This window comes from Callithrix jacchus, chromosome 3 (genome assembly GCF_049354715.1).
Source record: "Callithrix jacchus isolate 240 chromosome 3, calJac240_pri, whole genome shotgun sequence".
Lineage (NCBI taxonomy): Eukaryota > Metazoa > Chordata > Mammalia > Primates > Cebidae > Callithrix > Callithrix jacchus.
Window position 1 is genome coordinate 154952501 of NC_133504.1, and position 15711 is coordinate 154968211.

The 15711-nt window shown below is 40.4% G+C and overlaps 1 protein-coding gene across 3 annotated transcripts in view; it reads left to right on the forward strand.

The window, feature by feature from the left end:
- Window positions 1-15711, forward strand: part of TLR6 (toll like receptor 6) — a 36984-nt gene that overhangs the window by 4704 nt on the left and 16569 nt on the right. Inside the window, exons 1-2 of one of the 3 annotated variants that reach the window (XM_035293884.3) lie at window positions 11634-11766; window positions 15338-15422. The exons of 1 other annotated variant lie outside the window; for it this stretch is intronic. The gene's annotated coding sequence lies outside the window, so the exon portion shown is untranslated. Of the gene's footprint in view, window positions 1-7885; window positions 7953-11633; window positions 11767-15337; window positions 15423-15711 lie in introns of those variants that run through there. One more of the 3 variants, XM_078367379.1, reaches the window with a different exon arrangement.

A 15711-nucleotide genomic window follows, 5' to 3' on the forward strand; every position in this document is an offset into this window, starting at 1 on the left:
CTGGGATTACAGGCATGAGCCACTGCACCTCAGACCCTCATTGATATACTTTAATATGTTTCATATTTCACTCAATTATATGTAATGCTACAATTACCATTTTGAATATATTTTCTAGTATCCCAGGCTAGAAATGGAATAGCTTGTTCCCCTTTACTAGACATTGCTGAATTGGCCTTCATTATGGGTCTACCATTTATTCAACACAACTTTTCTGAAAGCATGTGCTATGTACCAAATACTGCTGTAGTGTTCAGAATACAAAAAGAGCAAAGCAAACTCCTGGTCTTCAAGAACTGGCACTCTATAGAAAGGGAGATAGACCCTAACTAGATCACATATGAGCTGGTGGAGTAAAGCAGGCTGTAGAATCTACAGGGTCTAGTCTAGGGAATGATGGGTGGGACCAACTGTGGTCAAGGAAGTCCTTACTGATAAAGTGACATTGCAATGCAGACTTGAAGGAAGAGATGAGCAGTGGCCATATCTGTAGACAGTCTTAGGCAGAGGGCACTACATGAGCAGTTTGGGAGCATGGACGATGCATTCACAGAAAGGCAAGGTAGCCAGTGTGGCTGGAGCAGAGCGAGAACAGGGGAGAGTAGGACATGAGGTCATAGACGTAGTGGAGCCTGAGAGATGGGCACACCAAGCAGTGCCTTGCAAACCACAGTAGGCATTTTGGTTTATGTTTTGAGTGAGATGGGCATTCTCATGGCTTTTGAGTGTGATTCTAGTATCTGACTCTAGTCATATTGGGATTGCACGAAGGTGGGAGGGGAAAAGATGGAGGCTGGGATACCTGTTAGGAGGCTATTGCAGTCATCCATGTGAGAGACAAAGATGCCTTTGACCACCTTGGGAGTGGTGGAGGACATGAGAAGTGTTCGCTTACGGACATATTTCAAAAAAAAAATCTAACCAATTTTACCCATGGGTTGGATGTAGAGTTTGAGCAAAAGAGAAAGTAGTCATTAATTACTCCAAGGATTTTAGTCTGAGTCACTCACTGGAAGAGAAGAAATATTTATTGATATGAGGAGGGAAGCAAGAAGGGCAGGTTTGGAGTTAGAGATAGTAATGATTCAAGCATTTGGTTTGCGACAATAATGGTTTAGCAAGTATTTAGCAGGCTATTGAATGTGAGAGTCTCAAGTTCAGGGAAGTCTGGCTGGAGATCATAAGCGAGGAGATATCAGCAAACAGATGGTTTTGAAGGACCAGGATGAGAGTGCATGGAGTTAGGAAAGTGGTCCAAGACTGTTTTGGGTATTCCATGCCAGAGATGTAAAGATGACCCAGAAGGAGATTGGGAAGGAATGCCAATGAGTTAGCAAGTAATTCAGGGAAGGGAGAATGGGGAGTGGGAGTATGGGAGTGGGAGTGGGAGTGGGGTCTAAGAAGCCAGGTAAGAAAACTTTTCGAGATCTTTCAACTATGTTAAATGCTGCTAATAGTTTAAATAAGCTAAACATTGAGAATCGATCATGGATTTAGTAATGAGGTGGTCATCAGTGACCTTGAAAAGAGCTATTTCTTCGACTAGTGGGGAAGGAAACCAGATTGGAGTAGATTTGAGAGAATGAGAGGAGAACAGTTAGAGATAGTCAGTAAACAGCTCTTGCCAGTTCTAGTATATAGAGGAACAAGGAGGGGTATGTTGTGGATTCAAAGCGAGGGATTTTTTTTTTTTTTAAAGATGGGAGAAATTATTGCTTTAAAAGGTGATTGGGGCCGGGCGCTGTGGCTCACGCCTGTAATCCCAGCACTTTGGGAGGCTGAGGCGGGTGGATCACGAGGTCGAGAGATCGAGACCATCCTGGTCAACATGGTGAAACCCCGTCTCTACTAAAAATACAAAAACATTAGCTGGGCACGGTGGCGCATGCCTGTAATCCCAGCTACTCAGGAGGCTGAGGCAGGAGAATTGCCTGAACCCAGGGGGCGGAGGTTGCGGTGAGCTGAGATCGTGCCATTGCACTGCAGCCTGGGTAACAAGAGGGAAACTCCGACTCAAAAAAAACAAAACAGAAAAAAGGTGATTGGAGCCCAGGTGTGGTGGCTCATGCATGTAATCCCAGCACTTTGGGAGACAGAGGCAGGCAGATCACTTGAGGCCAGGAGTTCAAGATCAGCCTGGCCAACATGGTGAAACCTTATCTCTACTAAAAATACAGAAATTAGCTGAGAGTGGGGGTGCACACCTGTAATCCCAGCTACTAAGGAGGCTGAGGCATGAGAATCCCTTGAACCTGGGAGGCAGAAGTTGCAGTGAGCCAAGATCGTGCCACTGCACTCCAGCCTGGGTTACAGGAGTGAAACCCAGTCCAAAAGGTGTGGGTGGGGGTGGGGTGGGAAAGAAAGGTGATTGGAATAATACATCAGAGCAGAAAAATGTTGATGCAGTAGAGGGAGGATAATTGCAAGAGCGCCTTCCTTGAGTAGGTGAGCAGGAAGGGGATCCAGTGCTCAGTAGAAAGGGGCTGGCTCTTGGCACAGAGAGTTCATTCCAAAGCACAGGGAAAGTGCAGCTAGAACGCGTGCAGGGGGAGCTCATAGAATTTCGATGTGGGGAAGATGTGGAAATGTTCTTCTGGTAGCATCTATTTTCTTTGTGCAAATGCAGCATCATCACCGGAGAATGTTGGTTTTTAGCAAGAATGCTTTAGCGAATATTTAATAGGCTGTTGAATATGACCTTCTGGAGTTCAGGGGAGTCTGGGATGGAGCTAGTAATTGAGCAGACGTCAGCAAGCAGATGGTTTTGAAGCCATAGACCCGGATGAGAATGCATGGATTTAGAAGAGAAGTGGTCTAAGACTGAGTCTTGGGTATTCTGTCAGAGAGATAAAGAGGACCCAGACAGGAGATTTCGGAGGAGGTGTGAGAGAGGAAAGCAGGAGAGCGAAGGGACTAGGGAAGCCTGGTGAGGAGGGTGGCAGGATTGCTACCCTCTCTTGAGGCTGTTCTCTCTTGAGGCTGGGACCCAGTCATAAATTTCAGCCAAGCCAGTAAGCATGGGTGTGTATTTTCTCCAACTATGTTCAGCCACTCAAGCTCAGTGTAGTCCAGTGGAGAGTTGGGTTTAAACTGGGTGGAGGAAAGAGGAATAGGCGGCTGCAGAAGAATGTTTAATAGGATGGGCATGATCTTTCAGTCCAGTGCAGTGAGGCTGGGGAATCAGAGGAAGAGTTGGAGGTGAGAGGTGGAAAGTGAGATTTGGGCCACTGAGATTATGAAGGGGGTGCAGCCATTGCTAATAATGATAACTAGGGTTTAATAAGGGAATGCATGACCGAGGTAGGGTGCAGGACAAGATCATTAAAAGACAGAATTGAAGAGTCTCTGTGGCTATCGAAATCACTAGAATTATGAAAGGGGTGGTATTGGACTTCAATAGTGAGTAGTGCTAGAATACTTGATGAAGCAATGGGGCTCAGAAGATGACGTCAGCCAGAAGGAGCAGGTTTGGTGGAAGGAACAGAGATCTGGAAGTAGCAATGAGAGTCAGGAACACCTGCACCAACTCCCAGGCCCTGGGGTGTGAAGGGTGCAGCCGAGAACATGTAGACCACTAGAGGGTGCTGTGCTCAGGCCAGCGTGTAGGTCTCAGTCCCCTGATCTTCATGGGGTTAGAATGGGAGGGACTCACCTGAAGAGCTTTCGAAATAAAATGTATGCCTGGCCCCTCCCAGATCACTTAGATCAGAATCTCCAGACATGTATGTGCACTCCTGTTTCTTCATGTTCTAGCCACCATTTGATATTATGAGATGTTTTAAATTTTGTCCACTTTAGGGGTGTACAATAGTGTCTCCTGGTTGTCTTAATTTGTATTTTCCCATGTTCTAATGAGGATGCATACCTTTCCATGTGTTAGAGATAGTTCTGTTGCCTTTTCTGTTATCCATCTGTTGATATCCTTTGCTCACTTTCCCCCATTGGGGTTGTTAGTCATTTTAAAATTGATTTGTAGGAAATCTTTATGTATTTTGTACATTAACCCTTTTGTGATTATACATATTGCAGATACCTTTTCCCAGTCGATGGTTTGTCTTTTTTTAATTCAGCAGAGAAGTTTAGGTTTACAGTCAATACTTAATATATAAATTATCAAAATTGTTTTGAGATGAGTCTCACTCCATTGCCCAGGCTAGATGTAGTACAGTGGGATCTCAGCTCACTGCAACCTCCGTCTCCCGGGTTCAAGCGACTCGAGTGCCTCAGCCTCCTGAGTAGCCGGGACTACAGGCACCCGCCACCAGGCCCAGCTAATTTTTGTGTTTTTAGTAGAGAGGTGGTTTCACCATGTGGGCCAGGCTGGTTTTGAACTCCTGACCTCAGGTGATCTGCCTGCCTCGGTCTCCCAAATTGCTGAGATTACAGGTGTGAGCCACTGTGCCTGGCCAAAATTATCAGTCTTATCTCTGTCGAGTGTGTAGCTTATGATATTGATAATTGTTACAGAACTTATTTTAAAGCTGTTGGTAGGCACGAATATTTATTTATTAATTTTCTGGGGAAAGACAAATAACTTTTTAAAAAGTAAAAATCATCAAAACAATGTGTTGCCTGTGTCTGTATTGGGACAGTATATTTGCTGGCCTTAGATTATGTTTATGATACTTATCCCACTGTGACCCTATTTTTAAAAAATTAAGTAATATATATGGTAAAAAAAAGTAATATGTGTGTTATACATATAAAAATAATATATATAGTAAAAAAAAATTTAAACAGGAAAAAAAGCATAAAATGGTGAAGAGGCTGGGCAGGGTGGCTCAAGCCTGTAATTCCAGCTCTTTGGGAGGCTGAGGTGGGAGGATTGCTTGAGCCCAAGAATTCCAGACCAGCCTGGGCAACATGGCAAATCCTTCTCTGTAAAAAAAATATATAAAAATTATCTGTGCATGGTGGTGCATGCCTGTGGTCTCAGACAGTTGGGAAGCTGAGGTGGAAGGATCATCTGAGCAGGAGAAGTCAAGGCTGCAGTGAGCTGTGACTGCACCACTACACTCCAGCCTGGGCAACAGAGCAAGACCCTGTCACACACACACACACACACACACACACACACACACACACACACACACACAGGCGAATAATTTCTTTTGCTTAGTTCTCCTGCTCAAAGGTAAACATTTCTTATGTATCCTTTGAGAAAAAAGATTAATATGCCTGTATCAACATAGGTATGTAGACACTTGTATTAAGTTTCCTGTAGCTACTGTGACAAGTCACCACAGCCTGTGTAGCTTATAACAACAGACATTTGTTCTCTCAAAATTCTGAAGGCCAGATGTTCAAAGTCAAGGTGTTCATACGGTGATGCTCTCTCCAGCCTCTGGTGGCTCCAGGCATCCCTGGCCTTGCCTTGTGGCTGCAGCACCCCAATCTCTGCCTGTGTTTGCAAATGCTCGCCTTTCCTCTGTGTCTCTCTGTGTGTGTTAGGACACAGAGTGTCTTATAAGGCAGCATGGTGTGATGCTTAAGTGCATGGGCACTAGGGCCAAACTGCCTCGGTTCGAACCCCAGCCCCACCACTGACCAGCAGTGCAAGCTTGAACCATTACTCCTGCCCCGGTGCTAAGTGGAGATGGTGTGACAGTACTTATCTCATAGCGCTTTAATGAGTGAATGCTTGGAAAGTAGTCACAGCAATGCCTGGCAAGAAGATAACCTATGTAAATGTGTAATAGACTAGATTTTATACAATTGATGCCATACTTTCCTTACAGTTCTACACTTTGATTTTCTCCTCCCTCCCCCTCCCCTTATTCTCTCCTCTCCCCACTCTTCTCCTCCCCCTCCCTCCCCCTTCCCCCCTCCCCCTCCCCCTTCCCCTCTCCCCTCCCATCCCCTCCCTTTTCCTTCCCTTCCCTTCCTGGAAGAAGATAAGATAACCTATGTAAATGTGTAATAGACTAGATTTGATACAATTGATGTGATATTCTCCTTACGCTTCTGCACCTTGATTTTCTTTCCTTCCTTCTCTTTTCTTTTTTCTTTTTTGCCAGAGTCTTGCTCTGTTGCCCAGGCTGCAGTGCAGTGGTGCACTGTCAACTCACTGCAAACTTTGCCTCCCGATTCTCCTGCTTCAGCCTCCCAAGTATCTGGGATTACAGGTGCTCACCATGATTCTCAGCTAATGTTTCTTCTTTTAATAGAGACAGGGTTTCACCATGTTGGCCAGGCTGGTCTGGAACTCCTCAACTTTGGTGATCCTCCTGCCTTGGCCTCCCAAGTGCTAAGATTACAGGCATGAGCCACCATGCCTGGCCTGCACCTTGATTTTCTTCACTTCATAGTATGTCCTGAAATCCTTACCCCTCAGTATACAAAAAAGCGTATGATTTACATAGAATTCCAAACTCCTTACTGTTAGGACTTCTCTTCTGTATCAGTCACTACTCCAGCCCCTTTAAATTCATCATCTTTTCTAAAAGTACACCCATTTTGTGAATGAATAAATGGAGGTTAAGGAACTTGTCCCAAGCCTCACAGTAAGTGGCCAAGTAGAGATTTCGGCCCAGTACTGTCTGTTTCTTTGTTTGCTTAACTGTCATCGCGACGTCTTCCCTATTACTTGATTTTTGTGTTTTTGTCATCCCCTTGCAGACATTTCTGAGTTGTGACAGCCTCGATAAGAATAATCTCCTTGTTGTGATGCAGTCTCCTAAAGAGACACGTCAGTGTGCCCAGATCTGTTGTGTGTTTTCTTAAGATTTTAGTCTACAGTTACTTGAAATTCCCTCAAAGCCACACCCAGCCCCTTTCCTTGGCTTGTTTCGCAAATCTGGTTTCCCAGAATCACATATACCTGCTGTTTTCTAGCTGTCTGTCTCCCTTGCCAGGGGAGCAGAGACCCATCCACTCCTTCCTGAGCCTCCCCAGGTCTGAGGAAACTTCCTGTTATGTTTGATGAGTAAAGATGAATCATAAGAAGCTGGCCTTTCTCTTCCTCCTGAAAGCAGAAGTGATTCTTACTAAGATGTCCAACTTTGTCATTAGCCAAATTGTAAGGGTTTAATGTGTTTTTTATTTTTAATAACAATGAGATCGTGCCAGACAGTGAGATTAATTATAGAATGATTGTTTCGCTGATGCCGCCATCTGTTCTTTGCAGAACTTCAGTTCGGTGAGAAGTCTGGGGAAAAGGGTTTACTGGCCACCAGAAGTCTCTGCTTAACCAGACACTTCTGGTAATCAACCGTTGTTGCTCTCATTCTGAAATTCTTCTAATTGGTCTTTAGAAAATTGATTTTTAAGTTAGTCCTGCAGGATTTCTGTGTTATTTATTATTCGTGAATTAAAAATCGAAAGCATTTAATAACACCAAATGTTGATCAGAATGTGGGCGTGATTTCTCCTAGATATGGCTAAATATATAGCCATAAATATGTATCAATCAGGAAACTTTCCTTAGAAGTTCATTAAAAAAAAAAAACCAAATTGTGGAGTTATACTTATTTTATTTTAAAATATCCCATCCAGCTAAAATAATGCTCAAAATCACTTGATAATGGTAACTGCAATTGCTCTTGAAATGTTAACTATGGTGATATTAGAAAACAGGCTGTTTAAAACAACTTTCCACTCGGGTGACAAATATAATATCCAGGCTGCAAACTCTTACAGAGAAATATTACCTCAAAAAAATATTTGTCTGCACATTGAAATGTTTGTAAGTTGCTTCCTCACATGAATTAGAAAAGTTGATTGCTGGTTTAGTCTGTAGCCCAGAAAAAGCGGCTGAGTCGCATACCTCCTGACCTGTGAAAGAAATATATAGGGAGGAGTAATTCCAGTATGGGCCAACAGATGGCACCAATCTGTTTCTAAGGTATCGCTTTACTTAATTTTAAACTAAGGACTTGTATTTGTCAAGCATTTACCGTTGTGTTTCCGTGCATTTACAAGTTACTTTCTCTTCTTCTGAAAAAGAGATCTTGGTAAGTAAAAAGACTTCTGTGACTTGTTCACATTATGACACAGGTGCTTCAAATAAGCAAATTTGCTAACCACTGAATAGGAAATAGGTAATGTTTCCTTTTGCCGGCCCTTTTGCAAAATGGTTTGAAGTGGTTTCTTTTCGCAGATGTTTCAAATGTCCTTTGACTTTCACAAGCAGATAAAAAGCGGTGTCTTTACAGCTGTCTTGAAATGATAGACAACAGCTAGCACTTGTGATAACTAAGAAAAAAACTAATGTTATTTATTTCTTCTGCTTTGGTCTAGTCAGTTTTCTCTTTTCTTCTTTCTCTAGTTTATTGTTTTCAGAAATATTTAATGGTATTTTATATATACCACTGATATGGCACCTATATATGATATGTTTTTATACCAGACGTGTGTTTGATCCCCCTTGTTGCTTGATACTGCAATAGTTTGCTGGTCTGTCACTAATTCATAAAATTTTTGAAAGCAGGAACTATGTCAGTCCTATTCATATTTATATCCCCAAAATGCCTAATGCCTAGCATGGCTCTGGCAGAAAAACAGGCTCTGAGTAGACATTTATTAAATGAAGGAAATGGCCGGAACCAAGCCCTTCACAACCTTGAATCTGGCACAGTCTAGCAATTGCCTTCCTCTAGGTCCCTCACCTTAAGTTCGACAAATGAAACAATGTTTCTCTTGTCTATTTGTTGATTATGTGATCTTTCCTCTACTTACCTCACTTAATTGTTTTCTGATGGCTTCTTTTTTTTTGTGGTTTTAATTTTCATAGTTCTTGTCTACCTTTTTCTTCTGAAATACAGTTTTTTCATCTTTTACCTCACCCTTTTCATTTGATACATTTAAAAAATAAACGGCTTTTACCTGTTTATATATTTTTACTTTCTTTAAAAAATCTATAAACTCTCTAATCTTCCACTTTCATCTTCCCATGTTTCCTCTGTTTATCCCCCACAAATATAAAAATTACTGTTTTGTTCATTTAGTGTATATGCTAGGAACTGCCTCAGAATATGAATGCCCCTGCAGGAATATTGCGTGTTTGTGGCAGGGTGCTGTAAGGACGGCTGATCAGCTTTTCCACCTGGTGGCTGAATTTCAGTCCCATGAACCCAGACACGGTGGGTCTGGGTGTCAGGGACCTGTAGGGTGGGTCCTCATCTATGAATGTCAGTTATCTACTATTATCTGAAAGTTCTGTCTTTATATTTTAATATTCCAAATAAAACAACCATGTTTCTTTTTCCTTCTTTCTTTTTTTTTTTTTTGAGTCTCACTCTGTTGTCAGGCTGGAGTGCAGTGGTGCGATCTCCACTCACTGCAACCTTCAGCGCCTGTGAGGTTCAAGTGATTCTCCTGCCTCAGCCTCCAGAGTAGCTGGGATTTACAGACGTGTGCCGCCACGCCCGACTAATTTTTGTATATTTAGTAGAAACCGGGTTTCACCACGTTGGCCACGATGGTTTCAATCTCTTGACTTCCTGATCCTGCCTCGGCCTCCCAAAGTGCTGAGATTACAGGCGTGAGTCATTGCGGCCAGCCCACATGTTTCTGTAAAGATAAAATATAAAATATTTTTACACAGCTATAAAGACAACTCTTAGATTGTCTTAAGATAACTTTTATGGATTATAAAATATGTTCGTAATGAGACATTTCAAGGATTTGAAAGCATAAGAAAATTAAATTCATCTATAATTCAGAGATTCAGAGAACTATTATTAGTATTTGATATATTTCATCACATTTTTTGTCCTCTAGACTTTATGTATGTCATGTTTTAATCATATTTTGCAAAATTAGAGACCTACTACATATATAATTGTGTATTACTGTGTTCATTTAACATTATCCTTTTTTCAAAGTACAATATTTGAGACTGCATATTATTTAATTATGTATAACTGGTTTAGCCATTTTCTACACTAGAGATTATGATTTTTCAATATTTTATTATGTTATGAGTATTCTTATAGTCATAGCTTCTGTGTGCATTTTTGACTATTTCTTTAGAAAATTCCTTGTAGTGGAATTGTTAAAGGGAGTTATATTTTTAAGATATTTATATAAATTACCAAATTGCCCTTTAGAAAGGTTGTACTAATTTTTCATTTCTGCCTAAGTAGTAAATGAGGGTTCTTATATTAGTTTCCACCTACCAACCTGGATATTATATTTTTTAATTTTCCTAGTTTGATAGGTGAAAATAAAATCTTGCCTTTAAAAAAAATCTTTGAAGAAACAACAATCCCCCTTTGACTCCCTTTATCTTTTTATGCTAAAATATCTTACAGTAAAAATTGCAGGCATTCTGGAAACCTATTTCTAAATGCTTTATTCTCTATCTCTCAAAAAATTGCATTTTCCTAAAATAGCCAAATAACATTATCGAAAATTAAAACGTTTTTCTTAATAGCATCTAGTGGCTGGGCTGTCGTGGAATCTGCCCCTCCTCCTGTTGCTAAATATGTTTTATAGCAAGTCTGTCTTAACTGAGATCTAATTCAAGATCATGAGTTTCATCTAGATTTTATGTGCTTTTTTGTTTTAATATGCAGTTTTAATTTTTGTGAGATTGGACACTTCATTTTATTGGCAATTTATTTTTTGGTAAATTATTCAGTAAATAATATAGTAAACTTAATTTTGAATGTTGAAAGTTTGAAAAATCTAGATTAAAAACTAAGAGGAAAATAAAATTCCATTGTGATCTTACTGTGCAAAGATAATCACTGTATCTTGGCATGTATCTTATTAATTTTTCCACATGCATAGGTACATATTTACTTTGGTACTTTTTAAATTAACTGCTTTTTGTCACTTACATAAAGTGAAAATTTTTTCATGCAATTTGATTTTTGTTATTTTTAAAGGCTACATAGTACTATTTAATTATACAGTGAATCTAACATTTAGTTGACAACCTGCTACTTTTGGATAATTGAGGGATTTTTTTTCAAAACAGAATTTATTTTTACCAGGAGCAGTGGCTTGTACCCGTAATCCCACTCCGTGGGAGGCTGAGGTGACAGGATGGCATGAGCCCAGGACCTTAAGCTATGATTGTGCCATTGCACTCCAGCCTGGCCAGTGGAACAAAACCCCATCTCTTAAAAAAAAATATTTAAGAAAATAATAATTATAAGGTTTATTGCCGAGGTAAAATGGGGAAACTGAGGCGAGTATAAGAAAATGAGAAGCTAATTTATTCATCTCCCAGGTAAGGTTCTGTGGTCCAGGAAGAGGCCAAAGAAGTCACGACCGGCTGTTTAGGGCTGGGGTTTTATGGGGAGGGAAGGCAATTGATTGGCTATTGGGGAAACAAAGGGAAGGCAATTTTATTGGCTGTTGAGAGGCAGGAAGTGTCTGGAGCTAACTGTCATTGGTAGGTGGGCGAGACTTTGGGTAAGTGGGCCTTGACTGGCTATAGGGGAAACAAAGTGTAGGCAATTTCATTGGCTGTTGAGAGGCAGGAAGTGCCTGGAGCTAGCTGTCATTGGTAGGCAGAGGGACCTTGGGTAAGTGGGCCTTCCGGGGCGTAAGGGGCAGACCGCTACCGGGCAGGGTTTGCTGGGGGCTTCTTTTAAAAAATTCTTTTATAGGTTTTTCAACAGCGGGCTGAGGGTTGGATGCAGTTTATTTATTTATTTTTTATTTTTGGATGCATAGTTTAATGCTGAGTGTGGCCTTGGGTATGATATGCAGAGGCAAGTGCGGGGAAGCCATGTGGTGAGGCCAGATAAGGAGCTTGAGTGATGACATAGTTATCAGGCGCGGAGAGTCATGAATGTGTCCGTTTGACTCCCGGTGAGGCAACCGGCCTTACAATAATGATAATAGTTATTTTGTGCCAGCCACTTTATTGTATTCTTTTACTTGTGCTAACACTTTTTCAGTGACTTCTGTTTGGTTTTCCACATCGACAGTCTTATCTTCTGAAAATAATGATGATTCTCTTTCTTCATTTCAACATTTCTTCCTGTTATTTTTTATTCTTTATTGCAGTGGCTAGAACTTCTAGAAATAGCCATGTGTGCACTCTCGATGTTGACTTTAGCAGGAATGCCTTGGGGTGGCATATTGATCAAAGTTAGGTATTTGAGGTATTCTTTATTTTGGAAACGGAGGCTAGCTCTGTCACCAGGCTGGAGTGCAGTGATACAGTCTTGGCTTACTGCAACCTCGGCCTCCTGGGTTCAAGCCATTCTCCTGCCTCAGCCTCCAGAGTAGCTGGGACTACACGTGAATGCCACCATGCCCAGCTAATTTTTGTATTTTTTAGTAGAGATGGGGTTTCACTGTGTTAGCCAGGATGGTCTTGGTCTCTTGTCCTTGTGATCCACCTGCCTTGGCCTCCCAAAGTGTTGGGATCACAGGCGTGAGCCCCCACTCCTGGCCTGAGGTATTCTTTATCACGTTTTCAAAGTATCTTTTAAATATCTAGTTTAAAGTTGTATTTTTAATCAAAGATGAGGACTGAATTTTATCAAGTGAATTTTTCACATTTTTGGGATGCTTCTTTATTTTTCTTGTTTGACCTACTTGTGTGAATTATTGTTACAGACTTGTTAATGATAGACCATTTCTACAATTCCAGAAACATCCTAATTATTCATTGTGTTATTTCTTCAGGACACAGCTAGATTGATTGGGGTTTCTTTATTCTGAGCTCTACCCTTTCCCCACAAATGACTGAAATTTAGTCCTTTCATTTGTTAATTACTCTTAATTTTATAATTATATATAATTATAATTATAAAATATATTTATAAACATATAAAATATAATATAATTTTATAATTATATATACTTATGAATATTTTTCTAACAATATCAGGAGTTGATTGGCAGCTATAGCTTCCTTTCAATCAGGCAAGTGTCTTACATGGTTTTAGCACACTCTCTCCCTCATTAGCCCATGTTCAGCCAATTCACTTGTTATCATTGGCAGTTTCTAGCTCGAGATTTTTATTAAAATTTTTGTCATCAATACTTTTTTGGTACTTAGCACTAAATTTTACTACTTTCTTTTGCTAAATAGTCCTCCTTGTATCTTATGATTTTGGAGTCAATTCCTTTTTAAACTCTCCATCCTCTGGGAATTCAGGTATGGATCTGTCTTCCATGTCTTTTAGTATTTTAGTGTGTTTTCTATGTCTTTGGCCTCCTCTGCTGAGTTTTGGAAAATTCTTCTTGGTCACCTCTATCATTAGTTTTCTCATTAGTGGTGCTATTTGCAACTCAACTCATCCAATGAGTTTTCCATTTTGATAATTGTCTTTAATTTCCATGATTCTTACTCTATTTTTAGAAGAATCTTGCCTCTTTCTGAGGCTATTATAAATGCCTATTCTGCTTTTTATTTCTGTTTGTTGGGTGTTAACTTCTTTCATATCTTGAGTTTGGCTCCTTTCTGTTTTGACATTTGCTTTCTGCAGTGTCATGCTTCTTGCTTGTGCAACCCAAACTCTGTTTAAGGCTTTCTGTGAATGTGCTGTTGATCTATTTTCATAGCCTGCTTGTTGGGATTGTGGATCAAACCAGTCTCTACTAATTTCCTTTTTTCTTTTTCTTTTTGAGATGGACTCTTGCTCTGTGGCCCAGGCTGGAGTGCAGCGGCCCAATCTCAGCTCACTGCAACCTCCACCTTCTGGGTTCAAGTGATTCTCCTCCTGAGTAGCTGGGACTACAGGTGCCCAGCACCATGCCTGGCTAATTTTTTAATTTTTAGTGGAGACAGGGTTTCACCATGTGGGCCAGGCTGGTTTTGAACTCCTGACATCAGCTGCTCCACTCATCCTGGCCTCCCAAAGTGCTGGGATTACAGAGGTGAATCACTGTACCTGGCCCCAGTGTCTACTAATTTTCTACTGATGCTGTAACAAATTACCACAAACTTTGTGGCTTAAAGCAATATGCATTTATTATCTTACAGTTCTGTAGGGTAGGAGTATGACACAGATCTTGTTGGGCTAAAATCAAGGGATTGGCAAGGCTGCATTCTTTCTGGAGACTCTAAGAGAAATCCAGGTACTTGCCTTTTCAGACTTCTAGAGGCTGTTCCCATTTCTTGACTCATGTTCCCCTTCCTTTATCTTCAGAGCCAGCAAAGGTGGACCAAGCTCTTCTCATATCACATCACCCTGGCTTCTGGGTGATGTTCTTCTTCTGCCTTCTTCTAACACTTTAAAGGATGTTTGTGATTACACTGGGGCCATCCAAATAATTCAGGATAATCTTACTATTTTAAGATCAGCTGATTAGCAACTATAATTTCATCTGCAACATTAAACTTTCCTTTGCCATTTAATATACCATATTCACCAAGTCTGGGGATTAGAAAGTAGACATCTTTGGGAGGCCAGTATTCTATCATAGGTGAATCTGATTCTAGATTTCAGAGACTTCTTGGTTTCAGTCCCCTAAGGGTCCCCTTGACTTTTAGTGTGTTATGGATCTATCTATCTATTGATAAACCCATTGATATAGATATAACTGTAATAGATATAGATAAAACTTAATGAATATTTTAAAAAATATTTGGTCATTTCAGGAATTTAAGGCAAGAAGAGAAAGCTGGAACATATACAGACCATCCTTTTGTCTATCATGATTTTTAATTTTTTTTTATTTGAAAATGTGGTTTTGTCACCCAGGCTGGAGTGCAGTGGCACCATCTTGGCTCACTGCAACCTCTGCCTCCCAGGTTCAAGTGATTCTCCTGCCTTAGCTTCCCAAGTAGCTGGGACTATTGGTGTGTACCACCACGCCTGGCTAATTTTTTTTTTTGCATGTTTAGTAGAGATGGGGTTTCACTGTGTTTGCCAGGCTGGCCAACTTCTTACCTCAGGAGATCCACCTGCCTCAGCCTCCCAAAGTGCTGGGATTACAGGTGTGAGTCACCACGCCCAGCCTCTTAGAACACTTTTAAGTGTGATTTTAAAGTTTCTTTTATAGTAAGAAATATGACTTTTACAATTTCTGTTTTGGGATATTTAATTTAAGATGTATGCATTTGACCTAAAAAACTATTGATTTTAGTAAATGCTCCATGAACTCTAGAGAATTAGATATATGATATTCTCTTTTTGTAGGGTACAGTTTATGTCTCCATTAAATCCTTTACTAATTAACTCATTCAAATTTCCACGTTAATTTTTTGCTACTTAATCTAATAATTTCCCAGAGAAATATGCTAAATACTTATAGTCACAATGTCTCCATGTGTTTTGTAACGTTTTTTACTTTGTAAATTTTGATGCAAAATTATTTGCTGCCTAAATGTTCTTATCTGTTATATTTTCATTGTGAGCTATTTGTTTTGACCATATAACCAGTATAAATTAGTAGCTTCTTCTGTCCTTGCCCAATTCTCTAGTACTTTGACCAAGTGGAGTATTGTATATACAAACTGCAATTCCCGATGAACACAGCTACCAGTATTCCACTTGCTGCCCATATCTGTAAGTATCATTGTCTGAGTTACACATCTCAGAAGGCAGTGTGCTCCCTAAAGTGGTTCCCTACCCCATGTCCAGCTCTTACCTGGTAGTGTCCATCACTAAATGTAAAGTCTGGGGAGTATGGAGTGTGGCAGTCCATAAAAGGAAAGCTCAGTATGCTGATCCACTCATATCCCTTTTACCATTGGGGTAAAAGGGACACTGCCTAGTTACCTGTTAAGTACCAGTTGAAACTCATACTCAGTGTTTGAATCAGAGACAAACAGAGAGAGGGACAAAATTTCTTCCA